This window comes from Choloepus didactylus (assembly GCF_015220235.1).
Source record: "Choloepus didactylus isolate mChoDid1 chromosome 13 unlocalized genomic scaffold, mChoDid1.pri SUPER_13_unloc1, whole genome shotgun sequence".
NCBI lineage: Eukaryota > Metazoa > Chordata > Mammalia > Pilosa > Megalonychidae > Choloepus > Choloepus didactylus.
Genome location: NW_023637588.1, coordinates 213,902 through 236,959, shown reverse-complemented (window position 1 = coordinate 236,959; position 23,058 = coordinate 213,902). Strand labels below are relative to the sequence as shown.

Here is a 23,058-nt window from a genome sequence, read left to right as displayed (position 1 = left end):
TTTCAAAAAGTTGGGGATGCATCTCTAGCTTTGCCTGGCAGATCCAGGAAGGACAGAGCTGAGGCTGTAACAATCAACTATTAGTGCTTTGTTTAGAAAAATTAAAGAGGCATATACCTTATTATTTTTATTGATAGTGTTTATGTCACCTGACTCACTAACCTGGAAAGAATGGAAAAGAAACCTCAGTGACAACATAAAACAAGGAATTTGCATTCTACAAAATTTGTTAGGAAAAGTAATAAATGAACAGCTATGGGCATCAACAAGAAAAAATTTCAGCAATTTATGAGCCGTGGGAAAATCAGATTTCCAGGTTTATCAGAAAATACTACTTGGAATGTTCAGTTTTTAACAAAATAGTACAAAACCCTTATGAAACAGGAAAGAGTGGTCCTGTAACAAGAAAATAATTTTTGACTGAAATTATCCCTAAGAAGGACCAGTTATTGAATTACTAAACAAAGACATTAGATCAACTCTTTTAAAAAAGATCAATAAGTTTAAGAAATCTTGTAAAATAACTCAAGGAAATAATAAAAGCAATATATGAACAAAATAAGAATTACAATAAATAGAAATTATAAGGAGAGGAAAACATATTCTGTGGTCAAAATGTATAGTATTTGAAATAAAAATTCAATAAAGGGCTTCAACAGCATATTTCAGCATGTAGAAGAAAGATCTTTGAAATTGAATATAAGACTCTAACACTAACCCTGTCTGAGAAGCAGAATATAAAAGAATGAAGAAAAATGAACAGAACATGAGAGACTTGTGGGGTACCATTAAATGTTTCCCAGGAATCATGAAAGAAGAGGAAGATAAAAAAAGCAAAAATAATTGAAGAAACAATGGCCCAACTGTCTAAAATATGATTAATATACACATCCAAGATGGCCATGGAGTAAAAACTCAAAGAGATCCATGCCAAGATCTCTTATAATCAAGTTTTCAAAAGCCAAAGACAAAGACATTATCCTAAAAGCAGCAAGAGGAAGTAACTCGACATATACAAGGGAACCTAAGTCAGGTTAATTCACAATTCTCATCAGAAACCATAGAGAATGGAAAACAGTGGAATTGTATATTGAAAGTACTGAAAGAACAACAATAAACTATCATCCAAAAATTCTACATCTGGTAAAACTGTACTTAAAAATGAGACGAAGAAAGACCTTCTGAGATAAGCAAAAGCTGAGGGAATTCATTACTATTAGACGTGCCCTAAAAGAAATCTTTCTTCAAGTTGAAAAAAAAAATGACACTGGAGAGTTACTTGAAACTCTGCATCAATAAACCTCTCTAATAAAAGAAATACACAGGTAAATAAAATACCAGTATTATGGTAATTGTGGTTATTAAGTGTTTTTTACTTTATTTCATTATTTAAAATGCAAATCTATAAAATAAATTATAAATTGATATGTTTTACACATAAGATATAAAATAAAATCAGGAAAGAGAACAATGTAAAGTGGGGGACAGAGGGGAGGAGAAACATAGTTAGCTAAACAATGTCTCAACATTTACACAAATAGAAATGAGAGGGATTCACAAAGGTAGGAAATAGTGGAAGAAAAGAGACAAAGATATGACATAAAAGTTTAGCAGAATGACAGAAATCAATCTTGCCTTTTCAGTAATTAATTTAAATATAAATGGATTAAACCTACCAAACAAATGTAGAGGTTTGCTGAGTTGTTAGGAAAGCATTACCCAAATATTTTCTGTTGATATGAGATTCACCTTAAACCCAAAGATACAAATAGGTTTAATACGTAAGAATGAGAACAAATAATTTTTGCAAGTAGTAACCATAAGAGATTTGGGTGTCTATACTAATATCAGAAAAATATATTTTATATGAAAAACTGTTAAAAGAGAAAAAAAAACACATATATTGATGAAAAGCTACATGAGCCAAGAAGATATAAAAAGTATCAACATAAATACGTGGACAAATATGACTTCAATTATATGAAACAATCATTGACACAATTGGGGTAAATAGTTCTACAAAAATTGAGGGAGGCTTCAATACCTTACTTTTAATAATGGATAAACTCCTAGATGGAAAGTGAAAAATGTAATGGAAGACTTGACCAACAGTATACCACAACTGGACCTAAAAGATATAAAAAGAACACTCCAGACAACAACAGCAGGATACATGCTCTACTTAAGTGCACATGGAACACTTGCCAGTATAGACTATATTTTAGGTCAAAAAATAAAGCTCAATATATTTTAAAAGTTTGAAATCATACAAAATATTTTCTCTGGACAAAATGCAATGAGGCCGGAAATCAATAACAGAAGGAAAACTGGAAATTTCACATTGCATCCTGAAGTACTGTGGAAAAGGAATTCAGCATATCTTTTGGAAGACATAATTCAATCCATAGCCAAGAAAAGGCTGATTAATTGGAAACCTCCTGCACTCTTTCTGGAAATAGGAAATGCTCCTGCTCCTGTGGAAAGAAATTTGGTATTCCTCAAAAAGTTAAACATAGAATTATCAGATGACATTTCAATTAAATGCTTAAATATACACAAAGGAACTGGAAACATGGACTTTCAAACATATACTCAAACACCCATGTTCACCTAACATTATTCATAATAGCCAAAATGTGGAAACAACTCAAGTGTCCATCCACAGATTAGCTGATAAACAAAATGTAGTGGTTACATTTAGTGCCATATGGTTCATCTGTGAAAAAAAATGGAGTTCGGATACATGCTACAACATGGGTGAGCATTGAAAACATTATGATGAATGATATAAACAAGGCACACAAGGATAAATATCATATGACTTCACTTATTTGAAATATCTAGAATAATCAAATTTATAGAGAAAGAAAGTAGTTCAGGAGTTTCCAGGGAGTAGAATGGGCGTTATTGATTATGCTTTACAGAAATTCTGTTTGGCCTAAGTACAAAATTTTGGTAATGTATCAGGAAAATGGTAGCACTACAATATAAATGCAACTAATTATGTAATATCATTAATGTCACTGAAACGTATACATAAAATGGTTAAAATAACATTTTTTAAATAAAATAGTTGACTTGTTATTTGGAACAAAAGTTTTCTTTACTATTATTTTCATTAGTTAATTTTGATTTCATGTGGAATTATTGAACACTATGTTTGCACATGATCTATGCCACACTTCTGTCATTTTCCTTTCCACCTCTCTTTGATGGACAACATAGTTTATATTATATGCAATTATCACCATAATGTGGAAATTATCCTTGTACTTTAGGCTTTCCTCTCTTCTCATATGTCCTAAAATTTATCAAAACCTATCCTACTTTTTAAAATTTAGCCTCCAAAAGTTAAATCTAGTCTTATATGTATGAAAAAAGTCTTGGTATGCTGTAATAACATTGGTTCCATATATTACTGCCATAACGTCTCTTACAGCAGTGCTTGATTTTTTTTTTTTTCTTTCCTAAGCTGTTAATGGTCTGGGGGAAGTAGAGTTGGTTAAAATGTTTGCCCTTTACAATTTTTTCTTCCCAAACAATATTGTTTTTTTCTCTCTCTCTCAGTTGTTTCATAAAAGTAAAGATTGCAAACTGTTATAACTTAAATAAGTTACTGTTTTCTTCTCAAATAAAGTTAAAATTAATTAAAGTACAACACACATATTAATAAACATACCTTTCAGATGATAGGAAGTTTAGCAGGATGGCCATGCCCCAGTGCCACCTAGCAACATACTCATCAGTCAATATGTATGCTCATATTGTTGCCCCTACAATTCTTAGGAAGAAAATAATTGTTGATAAAGTAAGTTATTATCACATGGGAAATTATGAACTACCAATTGTTACAAACTACCAACTGATGTTGAAGCAACAACATATATTACCAAGAAAAGGTATATGCATACAATTATATTAATACTTTATTAACACAATCAGCATCCACATGGATGAAGCAGGTTTGGATCTTGATACAGAGATTCCATTAAACAATAAAAGCCATTTTGCACTCTTTCTTTAAATCAAAGTAAATCTGAATTTCAATACCACCACAAAGTATATGTTAGTTTGGTGGAAATGAATTTGCAGTTAATTTGGGTCTCCATGCTCTAACCTAGTATTCAATTCTCCCTGAGTTTCTCTGGAATGTTTGTTGTCTGAGAGGCATTTCTTGTGGATTACTAACCATAGTGATCTTTACTAAGGCTAGCAAGAATTCCTTGCTGAAACATATGAGAAAGAACCCTCCATTCAATTCCAAGATATTCCAATGAGAATTCTCTTTTCTTATCACTGGAGCTATGGTTCTATTTCTTCCCCATGACTCAGATTTTCTCCCTTTGGAGATGATGCATTTTAACATGCACTCATCCATACTACCAACATTCAGATCAAGGAATAGATCTGAAGTGCATCCATGAAAATCATTCCAGGGATTTTAGTTATAAACCCCAAGATAAATGTTATCATGTCTTCTGACATCATTGAGGCTGTGTTTAATCTTTATGTAAAAGAAATGACCTAAATGGTAAACCCTTTTGTTTCCTTCATCTTATGTTAATATTATGTTTGTGAGATTTGTCCACATTTTTCCATACAGTGGTAGATTATTGATTAACCCTGATGTGTATAGTATTTGTCATGCTTGGTTATGCCAAAATTTCACCATTATACAGCTGATGGATGATTAGAGAATTTTCAATATCTGGTGAACAAAAACATACAATATTTCTAACTTTTCTGCCCTCCCCAAAATTCACTGCAGCATAAATGTGACACAGTGATATGGAAACATTAGATTTTATGCAGTTTATTACTTTACTACTGCTGTATTAACAAATTGCCACAAACACAGCACACAATGACAAATTTATTTTACAATTCTGTACATTAGAAATGTGACATGATTTTTACAAAGCTAAAATGAAGATTTCAAGGGGCTGTATTCTTTTCTGGAGGCTCCCATGGAGAACATGTTTCCCAGCCCTTTCCAGCCTCTAGAGGTCCACCTCTTTCATAAGATAATGACCCCCTTTCTCAGTTTTTAAAATGAACAATCACTGGTCAAGTTCTTCTGATGCTACCATGCCTCTTGTTTTCTGACTGGAGTTGGAAAAGGGCCTATGCCTGAAAGACATAGGTGATCAGATTGTGCCTACTTGGATAATCCAATATATCTCCATACCAAGGGGTTTAATCTTAATTAATATAACTACACTCAGAATTACTTTTCTCATGTAAGTAAAAAATTCAAAGATTCTGTAGATAAGGGTGTGGGAAATTTTGGGAGCCACTATACTACCTGCCATATGCAAGATTCAAAATATCCTCCTTTATAGGAAATTTAGCTTAGAAATGCAAATTCCAAACAATTTCAACAGATCCCTAATGTAATTTATTTGGTATTGAGGAAAAAGTCAATCAAGTACAGACTGAGAAAGTATAACATAGGGGAGTGAAAGGAGGAAGAATGGGGCCTCTTGAAGGGCGTGTGGTAAGTTCAACTGTTTCACAGTTAGAACATATATGGTATATACAAACTGATTGGAAATTAGCCGTTATATTTCACTCATACAAATCATTTCCCCAAGAAATGCAAAAACATTTATTCAGCAATAGAACTGCTTGCTCTCTAAATATTACAGTTCATTTCCTTTTTGTCCCTATGAAAATACGGTTAATTATCATGTCAAGCAGCAACACACAAATAGCCAGTATTATTACAAAAGTTTTGTTATAATCCATTTCTTTTCAAATGAATTATAAGTTAACTCAGTGCAAATAAAGACAATCATAATATCAAATTAATAATAAACTGGGTCCATCAACTCATTTTAAATCATTTTCAGAATATATGATGAGCAACATATAATTTCTTTCCTTTAGAAGCTTACTAACTCTCAGTATTATAATTCTTATAAATTACTTTACAGCACAAATATACCCAACTAGTCAGTAAAAAGATGTTAAAAACTTATAAAGGTAAAGGCCATAATAAAATTTTTGTGATAGCAATAAAATGTGTGATACAGTCCAATAATTCATTTATTTAACACCTGCTGAGTCACTCCCTGTGCCACACACTACACTAGGCCCTAGATTTATAGTCCCTGTCCTCAAGCATAATAGAGTTTAGTGATGAAAAGGGACGTATACCAAAGGCTTATGGAAAAAATTGTCAGATTGCAACTAAAATATATTCCATGAATGGGAGATAAATATTGCTTAAAATATCTAACTTTGCCCAGGGGCTGGGAGAAGGGAGAATGGGGAGTGATTACTAATAGTTATGGGGTTTCTTTTGGGAGTGGTAGAAATGTTCTGGAAATAGACACAGTGATGCATGTACAACTTTATGAATATAAAAATAACCACTAAATTATACTCTGTAAAATGATTAATTTAATGGTATGTGAATTAGTATTGCCAATTAAAAAATTAAAAAAATAAAAATATATCTAACAGAAGAAACTGAACTGGTCTGGAGAAGACCTAAGCAAAGGAAGTCTCATGATCAGTCAAGGGCAGGAAAATACAACACTGAGAATAGAGAATTCATCTTAATGTCATGGTGGTCTCTAGATCCAAAATTATGAAGATCTGCAACCCTTACTGGTAGTAAACTAAAATTTCTTGTCTATTATTTGACCTCCTAAAACATATCTAATACATTAGATATTTGATAGGCTACCCCTATAGCTACTTTCTCTTCATAGCAAACTTGATCAGAGCTCTATTTCCCTGAGACTCTGAAAATCTTGTCAAGCCCCTTTCTTCTCTGCCTTTTCACTTCCTCCATCTTTTCTTTTCCTCTGTGACAAGGATCATTCTAGTTCTCTCTCCTAGATGAGTCTCTCATCTCAACCTCTCCTAATATTTGCTATCTTTTTCTTATGTATTGCTTCCACTTCAGCTTTAGCTTTAGTCATTCAACCTCTTCTGAGACTCTGTACTTCTTCTCACTTAGAATAAAGCTTAGATATTACCTTTCCAGAAATTCTTTCCCTACACCCACATTAATTCTAAGCATCCCTCTGAATTTTTTGCCTTACTCCATGCTCCCAGAATTTTATTTTCATATTATTATAAGTGAATGAACTAAAATACAATACAGTTAAATTAAAATGTACCCTTGTCTTCTCATTTTAAAGATTAAACAAATAACAGAAAATGGCATAAAGTAGGCATAGGAAAGAAAATAGGAAGACAGGTGGACAAGAGATTGCCCTAAATCTTGTATCCTTTAATTTCAGAATTAATTATACATATCACACCAGGACATAGCATTTCACACAACACTCTTTGCTAACAGTAACCATACATTTGGTTTGCCTGAGAGAATCCAGCTTTATTCCTGATACTGCATCATCCTGTCCTATGACCATTTGCAATGAAGATTCACAGTTATGATGATACATATAAGACCAGAATGTCTCCACCCAATTCTAAGTGAAACACTACAATTTGCCCATCCATTTTATTTGTGCATGGAGGATGCTTTTAAATATCAGTTCAGTGAGTACATCCATAGTATACATTATTATCATACTGGAAATATCCAATATTATCACCAGACTTTACGAGATTGTCCAGACATCCAGACATTTATGTCAAGGAACAAAAAGATCATCACACATATGATTTTAACTCTTCTAATTTGAAGGAAAATGCCTGGTAATTAGCAGTTTCCTTAGTGCAGATTTCATGTCCTTATTTCCTAGACTCTAGATGAGAAGATTCATGGTTGGTGGCACCACAGTATAGAACACTGACACTAGCAAGTCCAAGCCTGATGGAGATTTCAGAAGGGGGTTTAAATAGGTGAAAAATACATAAGAGATAAACAGAGTCACAACAATGTGGTGAGAAAAGCATGTGGAGAAAGCTTTGGACCTGCCTTCTCTAGTTGGCATCTTCATGGCAGTAGAGAAGATATTAATATAAGAAATATCAATAAACAAAAAGCAGACAATATCCAACACAAAGCCAAACCCAATGACTACAAATTCTCCAATGTTATAAAAATGGGTGAGGGAAAGGAGTTGTAGGACATCACAGAAGAATTGATGAACAAAAAGAGGTCCACACATGGGTATGGAAAGGTGGAAGCTGTGTGCAGAATTCCATTGAGACCTCCAATGGCCAATGAAGAAATGACCATCTGCACACAGGCCCCAGGTATTCATGATGATTCCATATTGGGGTGGGTGGAAAATGGCAACATAGTGGTCATAGGACATCACTGTGAGGAGAATTATTTCTGTAGTGGCCAGGAGAAATAGAAAAAAATACCTGTGAAACACACCCCAGGAATGAGATCGTGTTTTGATTAGTCACAGAGTTAGCAATGGATTTGGGGACAGTGATGGAAATGAGGCAAAGATCCAGAAAGGGCAAGTTCTTCAGGAAGCAGTACACGGGGGTGTATAGCTGATGATCCTTGCTGGTGAGAGTGATGATGATCAGATTCCATAGTAGGGCTGCCAGGTAAATCACCAAAAAGGGCACAGCATGAAAAATCTGGATCTCCTGGACATCAGAAAAGTCCATGAGGAAGAATGAGGCCCCCAAGGTGAAGTTATCCATTTCACTGGACATTTGATCAATTACTCTTAAAAAATAAATTGAGAAACTAGAGAATGGATGGAGGTAAATTCTCATTTACTATTATTATTATTGCACAAATTATTTTTTCTAAGACTCACCCATATATCTATGATAAAATTTGAGACCTATGAGATTAATACCACAAATTCATCATTCAGGTAATTTAACCCCAGTTTTCTACATTATGTGTGTGACTAAAAAGGGTTATCAGTCCCAAATCTTGCACCTGGAAATTATAGTCAGTTTAAGTCATAGATTTCATAACCCACTTAAATAGAATTTTGCACTTTTTTTGTTGCAGTAGATAGAGAAATGGCATGGATTATGGAGCAGTCTGTCTGCGTACATGTTTCGGATTTCCTACCTTTGTAATCATGGATAAATTGTTTGAGTACCAGTCTGCTCAATTTACACTGTGAGTATTTTCTTTGGGTCATTATTCTGATATAAATAATGCAGATGCAAATGTCTAGCAATTTTTGAAAAGAATGGACTAACAGACATTTCTTCTTTCCCATCTCTCTTTATACCAGTTACAGGAAAAATTGTGAAAAATTTGAAATCTGCCAAAAAGGAAAAAAAAAAATACTGAGACTGCTGTCTTGTGAACAGAATTATCTTTACCTTTCATTGTTTTTGAGCTATATTATGATATTTTATGTTTCTGAAAACTGTTAAGAATGCAAATAATTATTTTCCAAAGAAATAGAAATTAGTTTTATTCTGATGTAATGCAATTGATTATTGCTCTGTAGAAGACGCATTTTGCCTCTATTTGAAAACTAGTTCTGTCATTCTTTATATGCCATTGTTAGATTTTTCCTTTGAGCAAGTTGTAATATCTTGCTGATATACTCTTTAATTAACAAAGCAATTAAATATTTTCCATGAGTTTCTTTATATTTGAGTCATTGGTTTATCATTTTGAAAATAATACTTTAACACTTGACATAATTAAATCACTAATACTTAGATATTATGAATAGACTTGAGACATTTTAGATAAATGAATTAGGCAATTTAGGAGGTGCTGAGAAAACGGAAGTATACTAGATAATCTTTGTCCTTTTGCTGTTATATTTTGTCTGACAAAAAATCTGTCCTTAGGTCTTTACTTTTAGGAGATGCTTCAAAGTAGAATTTAACTATTTGAACTCTACAACAAAATATTCACATACATTTCCTATTCAATAGAGGATTTTACCTTCTCAGTGGGATCTCAGTATTCCTACTGTTGTCTTTAGGGGATTTAAATGGAGAATCAAGTGTTTTTAGCCAAATCTCCTATTCATATACCTAATGCAGCATTCTCTTGTATACTTTCCTTCTAGCCAGATTTCCATTTTCCCCAGGAGTTCCTCCAGCTTCCTGTAGATTTCAACACTCAACTCATTGTCACCATTCTCAGTGGGTTACTCCACTACCAATGTGGCTGAGAATAGTAAATCTCCCCTATATTTACCTACTGATCTGTTCTCATTTGTTTTTCTATTCCTTCCCTCTTGTCATGGAGAAATAGTGGCTCCCTCCTACATAAAGTTGTAGTGCAGTATTGTCCATTGGAAACAAAGATTGATGATGTTGAGTAAATCCCACTTAATTTCTACATTCTTAATTGTTGATAGCCTATGCAGTATTGCCTTTTGAAACTATGAAAAGTAGAAACAAGATTCTGCCTATATTTCAGATCTTATTCTATTAACAGTTTTCTCAATGAATGCTGCACATAATTCTCCCCAAAATTTATTATTTTTCATTTCAATCTACTTTTTTTCTTGTTTGTGGTATAATTTGTGTATCTGAAGATTTGCTGTCTCATGTTTTTCCTGTTTTCTGCAGTTGACTGTCAATAATCATTAAACTACCCATAAATCCAGCAAAAATATTGCTGTTGGTTATTTATAACTTGCTCTCCTACTATAATATACTGTTTATGTAAAAATTATAATAACCATGAAAAATGATTTTTGTACCAAACTACGGCAGGCAATAAGTGCTTCAGGCTTACTGAGTAAAGCAATGTTGATTTAATGTAAAATTGTAGTAAAGGAAAACATTAACTTCAAAATGGATACTATTTTGAAAGGGAAAATGAAGGAGGTCATTTAAACCAGAATAAACACTAGGAACAGAGTTGCTGAGTTATAACTCTCTAGTAAATGTTTGCCAAAATTATCTGGCTATGTGGGATAGAACATTTGAAGTAAAAGCAATGAACCAAGAGGTTTAGCTTTTACTTCTACCTATTGAAAGCAAGGCTTCTTTGGCACCTGCACCTGTATGGTTAAATTGAGGCATCATTTCTTAAAAATTAACTGGTTTTTAGGAAGAAATATATGTTTGATTCAGAGAAAGGAGTCAAGAAATTATTTTAGTGAACTCTAACAGTATAGTAATTCATTAAAGATGGCCTTGAATAAGTGGTCACAATAGGAATTAAAGGTAAAGGGGAGATACAAAGTAACTAACACAAAGAGAATGCATGGAAAGTTTTAATGTGTTGTTGAATGACCAGAAAATATTTAAGTCTATAATAATATTCTAGATGCATCTGTATGGATATAAATTTTCCCATCTTTGCTTCCAATTTGGGAGGGAAGTAGAATGTGCTTATCTATTCCAGCCTCCCATTTCTTCCCCTTTCTCACCATGGCCCCTCCTGTCCAGGCTTGCATGTTCTTCACAGCAAACTCTGCCACTAATTAGGCTTTGAAAAATATGTCCTCAAGGCATAAAGAAAGTATTATTATCTCAGAAAGGAAGAATATATTTTATTTCTCTTCTGGTCATACCTATTATCCCCATATTAAAGATGGTAAAATTAATACTTACAGAAGTGAAGACTTCTGACTAGGTTTGGAAAGAAAAATAGATGACAGAAGGTGTACAGACCAAGGAGCTTCTGATCTTGCCAGATTCATTCACTTGTAGAACACAATCTTATGCACAATCTTGTCCCAGACAGAGTAGACTAAGAACCATGGATTGCTGGTCTATGAATCCTCCCTATTTTAAAGTGATACACCTTGAGTTTGGTAACTAAATACTCTGGGAATAGAACACATTTGTCCTCATAAGGAAATGACAATCAAAGTAATAACCTCATTTGTTGCTGGAGATGCAAGGAAATTTAAAATTGGTAAGGTTATTCCAGATGTATAATTGCCCAGCATTCTTTAACATTATTATTGAATATACATAATACCTCATCATTTTAATGTGCATCTAACTAATTGGGAGTGAAGCTAAAAAATTCCAAAAAGTGTTTAGCTACCAGAAAGTATGTTAAAAGATGTTTAACATCATTAGCTTTCAGATAAATGTAAATAAAATCAAGAGATAGCATATCATACCCATCATAAAGGCAGCTTAAATAAAAGCAAACAGAAAATAACAAATGTTAGAGAGGTTGTGGAGCAATAGGAAGACTCATTGATTGCAGGTAGCAATGTAAAATTTTGGAAATGCTATGGAAAACAGCCTGACATTTCTGCAGAAATCTAAGTATAGATCCACAATATGACCTGGCAATGTTACTGCTAGATATGTACCCAAAAGAATTGAAAACAGAGACTCAGATATTTGCCTCTGATTTTCATAGTGGCATTATTCACAATTGTCAAAAGATGGAAGCCAGCCAAGTGTCCATCAACAGATGGATAAATAAAATGTGATATAAACATAAACTGTAATATTATTCAGTCATAAAAAGGATTGAAATCCTGATACATGCAACAACTTGGATGAACTTTGAAGACCTCATGTTGAGTAAAATATGCTAGAGACAAAAGGACAATATTGTTCTCCTGATTTGAAACAATTAGCATAAGCAACTTCATAGAGTGTAAATCTAGGATATGGGTTACCAGTGGACAGGGTATGAGTAGGAAACAGAATGTCAAGGCTTAAAATGTAAAGGTTTCCTATTTGGAATGATGGAAATGTGTTGGTAATGAATGGTGGTGATGGTAGCATAATTTATGCATGCAATTTAAGAACTGAAATGAATATTTTAATATGATTCAAAAGGGAAATGCTAATTATTTTTATTTAGAAAATCTGTGTTATTACAATACACAGTGAACTCTAAGTTAAACCTTGGGCTTTAGTTAATAGTACAATTATAAAAATTTACTAACAATTGTAACAAATATTCCATATTAATGCAAGGTGTTGGTGGTGTACTGGTATGTGGGTATCCTGCATTTTATGCATGATTGTTCTGTAGACAATCAAATTCTCTAACAATGAAACTAAAAGTGGAAAAACACTGTTTTACCCATTTGTCTTAATTTTTAGATGAAATGTCCTTTATAACTTCTGACAATTTTCTTCATTTTTTTCTTTCTTTAAGCTCCTAAGTAATAAAAATTTATTCTCACTATTTCTAATGCTTACTGTATCCAAAAATATTATGTTTTTTTACTTATTTGTTGTATATTGTGACAATATTACCTTATTGAATCAAGGCAAATTTATTATTCCTTTACTTATGACGTCTGGCATTACAGTCTTCTTGGGAAGGTTTTCTTCTCTTCACCCTATTTGAGATCATGCTCTCTAAAAATAACTATATAATTTCTAGCTTTCTTAAGACCCACCCTTTGTCTATAAATCATTCAGGAGTGTTGTTCCATAGCTGTACTGTACAATTCCTCTTCAGTTCTTTTCAAAGGATTTTATTATAAATTTAATTATTATTTTGGTCAATTTTTCCACTAAACTTCACAGTTATTTATGTATGAATTATATATAAATGGAAATTATTTTATTCATATATTTTTGTAAGAGTCATCTATTGAATTATGTTAATTCTTGAATAGATTATTTCCATTTTCCACATGTATAATTACAATCATGCAAGAAAAAAGACAATTTTGCCCTTTTCTTTCTATTTTCAACCTCATATTAATTTCACATATATAATCTTAATAGCATAGGTAGAATAATGGTGGATAACAAATCTTATATGTTTTTTTTTTGGATAAGTATAATTTTCATCTTTCAACTTCATGCACATTTTGATTAAGGGTAAATATATTGCTAAGTTACTAATTTACCTAGTGGATTAATTAATTAATATCAATTTCCTACAATTAAAATCAATTTGATCTTTTGAATAAACAATATTTTGTGGTTATCTGTTTTTTGATAATGGTTAATATTTGCTTTAGTTATGTATGTATACAGGGTTTCCAAAGTTATGTTACCATGTCTAGATTTTTCCTATATTTTGTGAAACTTATGGTATCTCCTACAGAAAATGATATTTATACTTAGAGGAGGAAGTGTGTATGAGCTGCTTTGAATGATGGTCTGAAAACTAATCCACAAGCACAGGTTTCAGAAGACTCACCAAGCTGCCCAATTCTATATCAAGTGATAGTGTGTGAAAAAAGCAATGTTCATCTCAATAAAGAAATGTAGATTTGTGATTATTAATAACCAAAATTTATTCTAACAAGGAAAAAGAAAGCTGAATTAAATGAGATCTGAAAACATGTATATAAATTCTTATTGGTGGATAATTATTTATTAAAAGTGGATATGTCTGGTATAAAGAAGGTGGTGGTATAGAGAGGAGTGGAAGTTAGTTTGTGCTCCTGGGACAACTAATAAACAGCCAGGAACAATGAGAAAATAATCTGGAAAAAATTGCAGGAGGACAAATGTGACCATCCACTCATCATACACCAAACTGAATTGGGAGGCATGACCAAGATTTCAGCATAAAATCTGTAAGTAAAAACTGCAGACCCAAGCCAGGAGCCTCCTTCCCGCATAGCGTGAACTGCAAAACCTTGCTGTGCTAGAAAGCAGCACTCTCTGATCAAGTGAATATAGCTCAGCTGAACTCCAACTGGAGTTTTAACTAGCACATGTGGACTGCTGAATACAGACTATGAATCCCCAACTGGCAGACAGACACTTTTGCTGACTGACCTTGGAGAGCTGGAGGACCTGTTTGTGATGGAGGGAGAGCCCAGAGGACTGGGTGCTGTTTCTGGCCAATGGGTGAAACTGAGTTGGGTCTTTCTGTCTCTTTTTTGGCTCAGTGGAGAAAGCCTCAGCCATTTACATTTCCCAGCACTCAGACCCAGACAAGGGTGGAGATAACAGTGTCAGAGACAATTCAAATGCAAATGATCTCTCCCCATGGGTATATCTTCTCCAAGAGGAAAGAGGCAGAGCAAGCTCTACTACCTGCCTTCCATTCAGAAACAGACCCCAGAGCCTGGGGGAGAACAAAGGCCACACCTCCTTATGTCAGTATGGAGCTACAGGCTGTCAGGTGCCACCTTCTCGGCAGAAAAGCACAGTGACTTGGAGGCTCACAGTGTGCAGCAATCTTCTAAGACACCCTCAGGGAGACCTGAAAGTATTGCCTCCTCCCATACCTGAGATCATTCTGGTCTAGGAATACCTGATTGGGGTAACCAAAAAGGTCAGAAGCCTAGTCAACAGAAAATTACAACCTACAATAGGAGGGGTGAAGCTATGGCCCAGTCAAAGGAACAAACTTACACTTCAACTGAAATACAGGAATTAAAACAACTAGCATTGTATCAATTCAGAAAGTTTAGGAAAGACATGGCAAAAGAGATAAAGCATATAATGAAAACACTGGGTATACATAAGTTAGAAATCAAAAGTTCAAAAAAACAACTGACAGAATCTATGGAAATGAAAGGCACAACACATGAGATGAAGGACATGAGAAGACATACAACAGCAGATCTCAAGTTGCAAAGGAAAACACTCAGGAACTGGAGAATAAGGCACCTGAAAGCTTACACACAAAAGAATGTATAGAAATTGTGACTAAAAGCTTCTTCCCAAGTGCCTCTTTGTTGCTCAGATGTGGCCCACTCTCTCTAGGTAAGCCAAATTGGCAGTTGAAATCACTGCCATCCCCACTTTGTGAGATCTGTCACCCAGGGGAGTGAATCTCTCTAGCAAAATGGAATGTGACTCCTGTGGAGGAATCTAGACACAGCATCATGGGATGGAGAACATCTTCTTGACCAAAAGGGGGATGTGAAAAGAAAAGAAATAAGCTTCAGTGGCAGAGAGATTCCAAAAGGAGCCAAGAGGTCACTCTGATGGGAACTCTCATGCACAATATAGGCAACCCTTTTTAGGTTCTAATGAATTCAAACAGCTAGCAGTAAAAGCCTGAAACTACCAAACTACAACCAAGAACCCATGAATCTTGAAGACAATTGTATAAAAATTAGCTTATAAGGGGTGACAATGTGATTGGGAAAGCCATATGGACTTTGTCTAGTTTATGGGTGGATGAGTAGAAAAATGGGGGAAAAAAGAACATATAGAGAAAAGAATGGAGAAATATGAGCAAAATATCTGGAAAATTAAGGACAAAATGAAATGCAGGAATGTATGTGTCATTGGTGTCCCAGAGGAGAAGAGAAGGGAAAAGGGGCAGAAGCAATAATAGAGGAAATAATCAATGAAAATTTCCCATCTCTTCTGAAAGTCATAAAATTATGGATCCAAGAAGCGCATTGTACCCCAAACAGAACAGATAAAAATAGGCCTATGTCAAGACACATAATAATCAGAATATTAATCATCAAAAATAAAAATAGAATCCTGAAAGCAGCAAGAGAAAAGCGGTCCATCATAAACAAAGGAAGCTTGATAAGAAAATGTGCAGATTTCTCAACAGAAACCATGGAAGCAAGAAGTAAGTGGAGTGATATATTTAAGATACTTAAAGAGAAAACCAACAAACCAAGACTCCTATATCTGGCTAAACTCTGCTTCAAATATGAGGGAGAGCTTAAAATATTCTCTGACAAACAAGGAATGACAGAGTTTGTGAACAAAATACCTGTTCTACAGGAAACACTAAAGAGAGCACTGCAGACAAAAAGGAAAATGCAGGAGTAAGAGGTTTGGAACACAATTTTGAGAGGTAGTAGCACAGCAATGTAAGTAGACTGAGCAAAGATGACTGTGAGTATGATTGAAAGAGGAAGGTTAGGAGTGTGTGGGACACCAGAAAGAAAGAGAAAAGGTAAAGACTGGGAATGTATAACTTAGTGAAACTTAGGGTACTCAATGATTGTGATAAAAGGTACAAATATGTTTTTACATGAGGTAGAATAAATGAATGTCAACATTGCATGCTGTTAAAAATAGGGTGGGATTGGGGGGAAATGAAATCAATGCAAACTAGAGAATACAGTTAACAGAAACATTGTGTTATGCTTTCTTTAATAAAACAGAGGCAACATAGTACACCTAAATGCATATTGGGGGACATAGGGGAATTGTATGGAACTCTTGGCATTGGTGACGTTGTATGACTCTTTATGCTACTTTAGTCTCATGCTATCATTCCTTTTGTTGCTTCCTAGCTGTAATGTTCTGTTATTTTTGTTTTGTTTGTTTTGTTTTTCTTTTTTCTCTCTTTCTTTTTTTTCTTTTTCTTTGGTCTCTCTAACTTCTTTGACTCTTCTTCCTCCTTTCTGAGAGAAATGATATCCTTATACAGATAGTGGCAATGGCAGTGAATACATAAATACATGACTATAGAGAGAACCATCAGTTGTTTACTTAGGATGGAATATATGGTTTGTGAACAAAACTTTCTTTAAAAAATGGGTTGATGAAGAAACACTGAGGGCACCATATTGAGTGAAATAAGACAGACACATAAGGACAAATATTGCAGGGTCTAACTGATATGAACTAATTAAAATATGTAAACTCATAGAAATGAAATATAACTTATCAGGATGTAGAATACAGCTAAAGAATGGGGAGCCATTGCTTATTATGAGCAGAATGTTCAGCTAGGGTGAATTAAACCTTTGGAATTGGACAGGGTTGATGACACCATGTGAGAATAACTAACAGTGCTGAATGGTGTGTGAAGGTGGTGGAAAGGGGAAGCTCAGAGTCACATACATCACCAGAAGGAAACTTGAAAGTTAAAATCTGGGAATGTATAAAACAGTGAATCCTGCGGTGAACAAAGTCTGTGATTAACTGTAAAAATATTAGAAAATTCTCTTATGAACTAGAAAAAATATATGACACTATAACTAGAAGTTAATAATAGAGTGGTGTGCTGGTTTGAATGTATTATTTCCCCCAGAAACAGATATATTATTTGATGCAATCTTGTGGGGCAGATACATTTGTGGGGATTAAGTTGGAATGTTTGGATTAGGTTGTTTGCATGGAAATAAACCCTACCCAACTGTAGGTGAAAACTCTGATGAGATATTTCCATGGAGGCCTGGCCCCACCCATTGAGGGTGGGCCTTGATCATTGGAACTGTGCAGCTCAGAGTGGCATTTTGAAGAGGAGCTACAGCCAAGAGGGACACTTTGAAGAATGCACAGAAGATGAGACAGTAGCTGTAGATGAGAAACAGTTTGAAGATGGCCATTGAAAGCAGACTCTTGCTCTCGAGAAGCTAAGAGAGGACAAACACCCAAAGAGCAACGAAGAGTGACATTTTTGAGGAACTGCAGCCTAGAGAGGAATGCTCTGAGAGAAAGCCATTTGAAAATATAACTTTGGAGCAGATGCCAGCCACATGCCTTCTCAGCTAACAGGTTTTCTGGATACAATTGGCCATTCTTCAGTGAAGGTTCCTGATTTTTTATGACTTTGGAACCAAATAAATTGACTTTATAAATGCCTATACATTTCTGGTGTTTTAATTTCCAGCAGCATTAGCAAACTAGAACAGATTTTGGTACCAGAGAAGTGGGGTGCTGTTGAGTTTGCCAATACCAAACATGTTGGAATGGCTTTTTAAATGAAAAGGGGAAGAGTCTGGAAGAATTTTGAGGAGATTGATAGAAAATGTCTAAACTGATTTGAAGAGGCTGCTTGTGGAAATATTGACTCTAAAGCTACTTCTGATGAGGACTGGAACAGAAATGAATGCATTGTTGCAAACTGGAAGAAAGGTCATCCTGGTTTTAAAGTGGCAGAGAATTTGGGAAAATTGAGTCCTGGTGTTAGATGGAAGGAAGAACTTGAAAGTCACAACCTGGAATACTTAGCTGAGGAGATATCCATACTAGGTGTGGAGGATGTACCCTGGCTTCTCCTTGCAGCTTATAGTAAAATGTGAGCAGAGAGAGGTGAACTTAGAACTGAAATTTTGGGTTCAAAGAAACCAGAAGCTGAAAACTATGGGCTTCCAGGGCATGAAATCCAAAAAGTTACAGTCCAACATGAGGATTTAACCAAACATGGAACCCAACTGCCATTTCAGTATAAGCCAAGATTGGAGGTGGAATTATCCACAAAGGATTTGTGGAAAGTCCTATTGTCTGAAAGCTTTGACCCCTGTGTTCTTCATGCAAAGCCAATGGAATTTTTGCAAAATCTTTATAGATGGAGCCCCTGCTAGTCTGGACTGGAGGGGACAGACAAGGAACAAATTGAAGGAAAATTGTCTTCAAAGACAGAGCCATGGAGGTAGAGGTCTGGAGTCAAGAGGCCTTGGACTGGGAGAGTGGAGTGGCCCGCATGCATGGAAAGGGTGAATTTTCCTGTAGGTCAAGGGTGGGCATTCCACCTCAATGTTCCAGAAGATTTTTGCCCCCCCCCCAGGCCCCAAAAAGGTGGAGCACATTCCCAGAGATTTGGGGAGAGCCTGGCCTCCATTCCACTGTTCTGAATGGGTTGAGCATGTGCCCCAGAGATGGAAAGGAATCCAGGTGCTCCTCCAATGTTTCAGGAGGGTGGAACCAAGAAGGTGGTCTCCTCAGTGTGTGGATATGTTGGATCACTCAACCCAGCATTTGTAGAGGAAAGGGCTGCCCAAAAGTCCATTAGGAAGGTTAAGACTCCTGCTCTATCAAGTCCCAAGGAGGCAACCTCATTCCGATGATGACCCTCGGACTTTGAAATCTAATGGAGTTTGTTCTGCAGGTTTTAGGAACTGTTTTGATCCTGTGAACCCTGTTTTCCTTTCAGATTTTCCTGATGGCAGTGGGAATGTTTATCCTATGAATGTCCCTCTTTTGTATATTGGAAGCACATAACTTGTTCTAAGGTTGCAGGTCCACAGTCAGAAAGGAACTTTCTTTTGGACAGACCACACCTGTAACAAATTTAATGGGATCTTGTACTTAAGTATTGTTACTGCAATGATTAGTTTTTGTGATATTGTGATGAAATGAAGGTATTTTGTATTTGGAAAGAATAAGTTTTTCTGGGGACCAGGGATTGGAATGTGCTGGTTTGAATGTATTATGTCCCCCAGAAAAAGCCATATTTGATGCAATCTTGTGGGGCAGACATATTAGTGGGGATTAAGCTGGAATGTTTGAATTAGGTTGTTTGCATGGAAATGCACCCCACTCAACTGTATGTGAAAACTCTGATGAGGTATTTCCATGGAGGTCTGGCTCCAACCATTGAGCATGGGCCTTGATCATTGGAGCCATATAAATGAACTGAAAAACAGAGGGAACTCAGTGCAGCTGAGAGTGACATTTTGAAGAGGAGCTACAGCCAAGAGGGACACTTTGAAGAATGCACAGAAGATGAGACAGTAGCTGCAGATGAGAGACAGTTTGAAGATGGCTGTTGAAAGAAGACTCTTGCTCTGGAGAAGCTAAGAGAGGACAAACACCCAAAGAGCAACTAAGAGTGACATTTTTGAGGAACTGCAGTTTAAAGAGGAATGTTCTGGGAGAAAGTCCTTTTGATACCAGAACCTGGAGAAGATGCCAGCCACAAGCCTTCCCAGCTAACAGAGGTTTTCTGGACACCATTAGCCATCCTCCAGTGAAGGTTCCCAATTGTTGATGACTTACCTTGGACCCTTTATGGCCTTAAGACTATAACTGTGTAACCAAATAAACCCCCTTTAAAAAAAGCCAATCCATTTCTGGTGTTTTGCATTCTGGCATCATTAGCAAACTAGAACAAGGGTCATGTAGGAAAAAATATATACCTATTGCAAATTGTATACTACAGTTACTACTGTTTTATCATTCTTTCATCAGCACTTACAAATGTATGATACCAAATGTATGAATCAGTAATATTGGTGGGTTAGGGGTATGGGAGGATTTGAGTTTCCTTTTCTGTGTGTCATTTCTTTTCTGTTGTAATGAAAATGTTCTAAAAATTGAAAGAAATATTAACTATGTTGATGGATGCACAGCTCTATGATGGTGCCATGGGCAAGTGATTGTACCACTTTGGATCTTTTGATAATTGTATGATATATGAAAAATCTCAATGAAAAATGGAAAAAGTAGATATTTCTAATGGGTCAGATTAAGTGGAATGAATCTAAAAATTAATTAATGTAATTTACAAAGTCAAATACTTATTCTATGACTATTGTAGGAAAATGAATACATTTGGTGCAATTAAAATAGCCATTTACATACAACTTGCATTTTAATTAGAGAGATTAAATGATCTTTCTTTTAAAAAATTCATATTGGTGAAACTACAGTGTTTGTGTAAATAATTGTAAATGCAAGGTATTAATATCATAAACACAAATATATTTAACAAACTTCCAAGCAAACAAGAGTCTGAATTGTGCTTTATTACACACACACACACACACACACACACACACACACATGAATGAAAGGTTTGAAACTAATGGTTTTCAAATTTAATATTTGTTTTTCTAGATCCATTGGGAAGCTGGGAAAAAAATCAAACTGTCATCAGTGAACGTGACCTTCTGATACTTTCCAGCTCAGCAGAGCCTCAATGGCTCCTTACTCTCCTCTTCCTCTCTATGTACTTGGTCACCATATCAGGGATTATGTTCATAAGCTTGGGCATTTTCTGTGACTGTCACCTCTATTTCCCCATGTATTTCTTCCTTAGTAACTTGGTCTTTGTGGATATCTGTTATACTTCCACTACTGTTCCTCAAATGTTAGTGAACACCCTTACTGATACCAAGACTATTTCTTTTTTAGGTTGCCTCACCCAGCTCTTTTTCTTCATTCCTTTTATGAATATAGACATTTTCCTTCTCTGTTTGATTATCTATGATAGGTATGTGGCAATCTGCCAGCCCTTACATGGCACTGCTGTAATGAATCCTCATTTTTATGCATAGCAGGTTGCTGGACTCTGGGTTGTGAGCTATCTCCATGCCCTCCTACACACTGCCCTAATGGCTTATCTTTCCCTCTGTGCCTACAATGTCAGCCATCATTTCTAGTGTGATTTCAATCCACTCTGGGAGATTTCTTGTTCTCCTGGTCCTTCAATGTGATTGCCATTTATATGGTAGGAGCTCTCTTGGCTCTCACACCCTTCATCTGTATTCTCATATCTTATGTACTTACATTTTCCACTATTCTGAAAGTCACTACTACTCAGGGAAAACAGGGAGCCTTTTTCACCTGTAGCAGTCACCTGTCAGTGATTGCATTTTTCTACAGCACAGACATTACTGTCTATATTTTCCCTTCTTCTTCACATACTACTCTAAGGTATTCACTGTCATCTGTCATGTAAAATGTGGTGACTCCAATACTGAATCTTTTCATCCAGTATATGGAATAGGTATATGAAAAAAGCACTAATGAAATTGTTTGTAAGTACACAGACATTATGAACAAAATGGTAATTCACTGACTGAATTTAATGACTCTACTCTGTTTATTAAGAAGTATATCCTTGGAGGCATAATAACAATAATACTGTTATGCTGTTATTATTTAAAAAAAAAAAACCTGTTAATACTGTTATTAATTAACAAACACCTACTGTTTTGCTAAATGCCTTGTTTAGGTTTGAAATTGTGTAGCAAATTCATATGGATTATCTTAAGTCATACGAATATATGTATGAGATATAATTACAAGAACATTTTCTTCCCTGAAATTTCTCAAGAAATGTATATAAGGTGAAGTAACAAGGTTGTAAAGAGAGGGGGAGCCTCTGATCCTATAAAAATATATGCTATTTATGGGGCACAATTCTCTGTGATAAAATTCCCAAACATCTTTGGTAAAGATAAATAATTCTTTAATTTTTATAAATTTATCATCTAAGTTATGTTTTAATAGATTCAGTTACAGGCTCCAGAATGTAATGGATTAGGGAACTCAATCATCTTTAATGCTCCATTTCCTTTCCATAAGAATTTATCCAATATGTAAAGAATGTGCTTTCTTAGAATGACTTCTCACTTCAATCATAAACAATAATTTCATTCTCTTGGCCCAATCCTTTTCATATTTTTCCTTAATAGCCAGTGGCAAATAGGGGCACACATCCTTCGGAATCTCTGTCTACACATCCCCACAGATCAGAGGCCAACTAATTTCCCACTATTAGGAAAATTTTTAGTATATTCCATATTTTAAGATGACATCAATTTCTGACATGAAAGGGTATTTTTTTATTTCAGTCAAATAAGTGTCTTCTCATGAAATAAAAGTTTAATTTGTTCAGGAAAA

General features: G+C 35.0%; 1 pseudogene; it reads left to right on the top strand.

Annotated features, from left to right (window-relative positions):
- Nucleotides 1-8,141: 8,141 nt before the first annotated feature.
- LOC119524769 lies at nt 8,142-22,159 on the top strand (annotated as a pseudogene).
- The last annotated feature ends 899 nt before the right edge of the window (nt 22,160-23,058 follow it).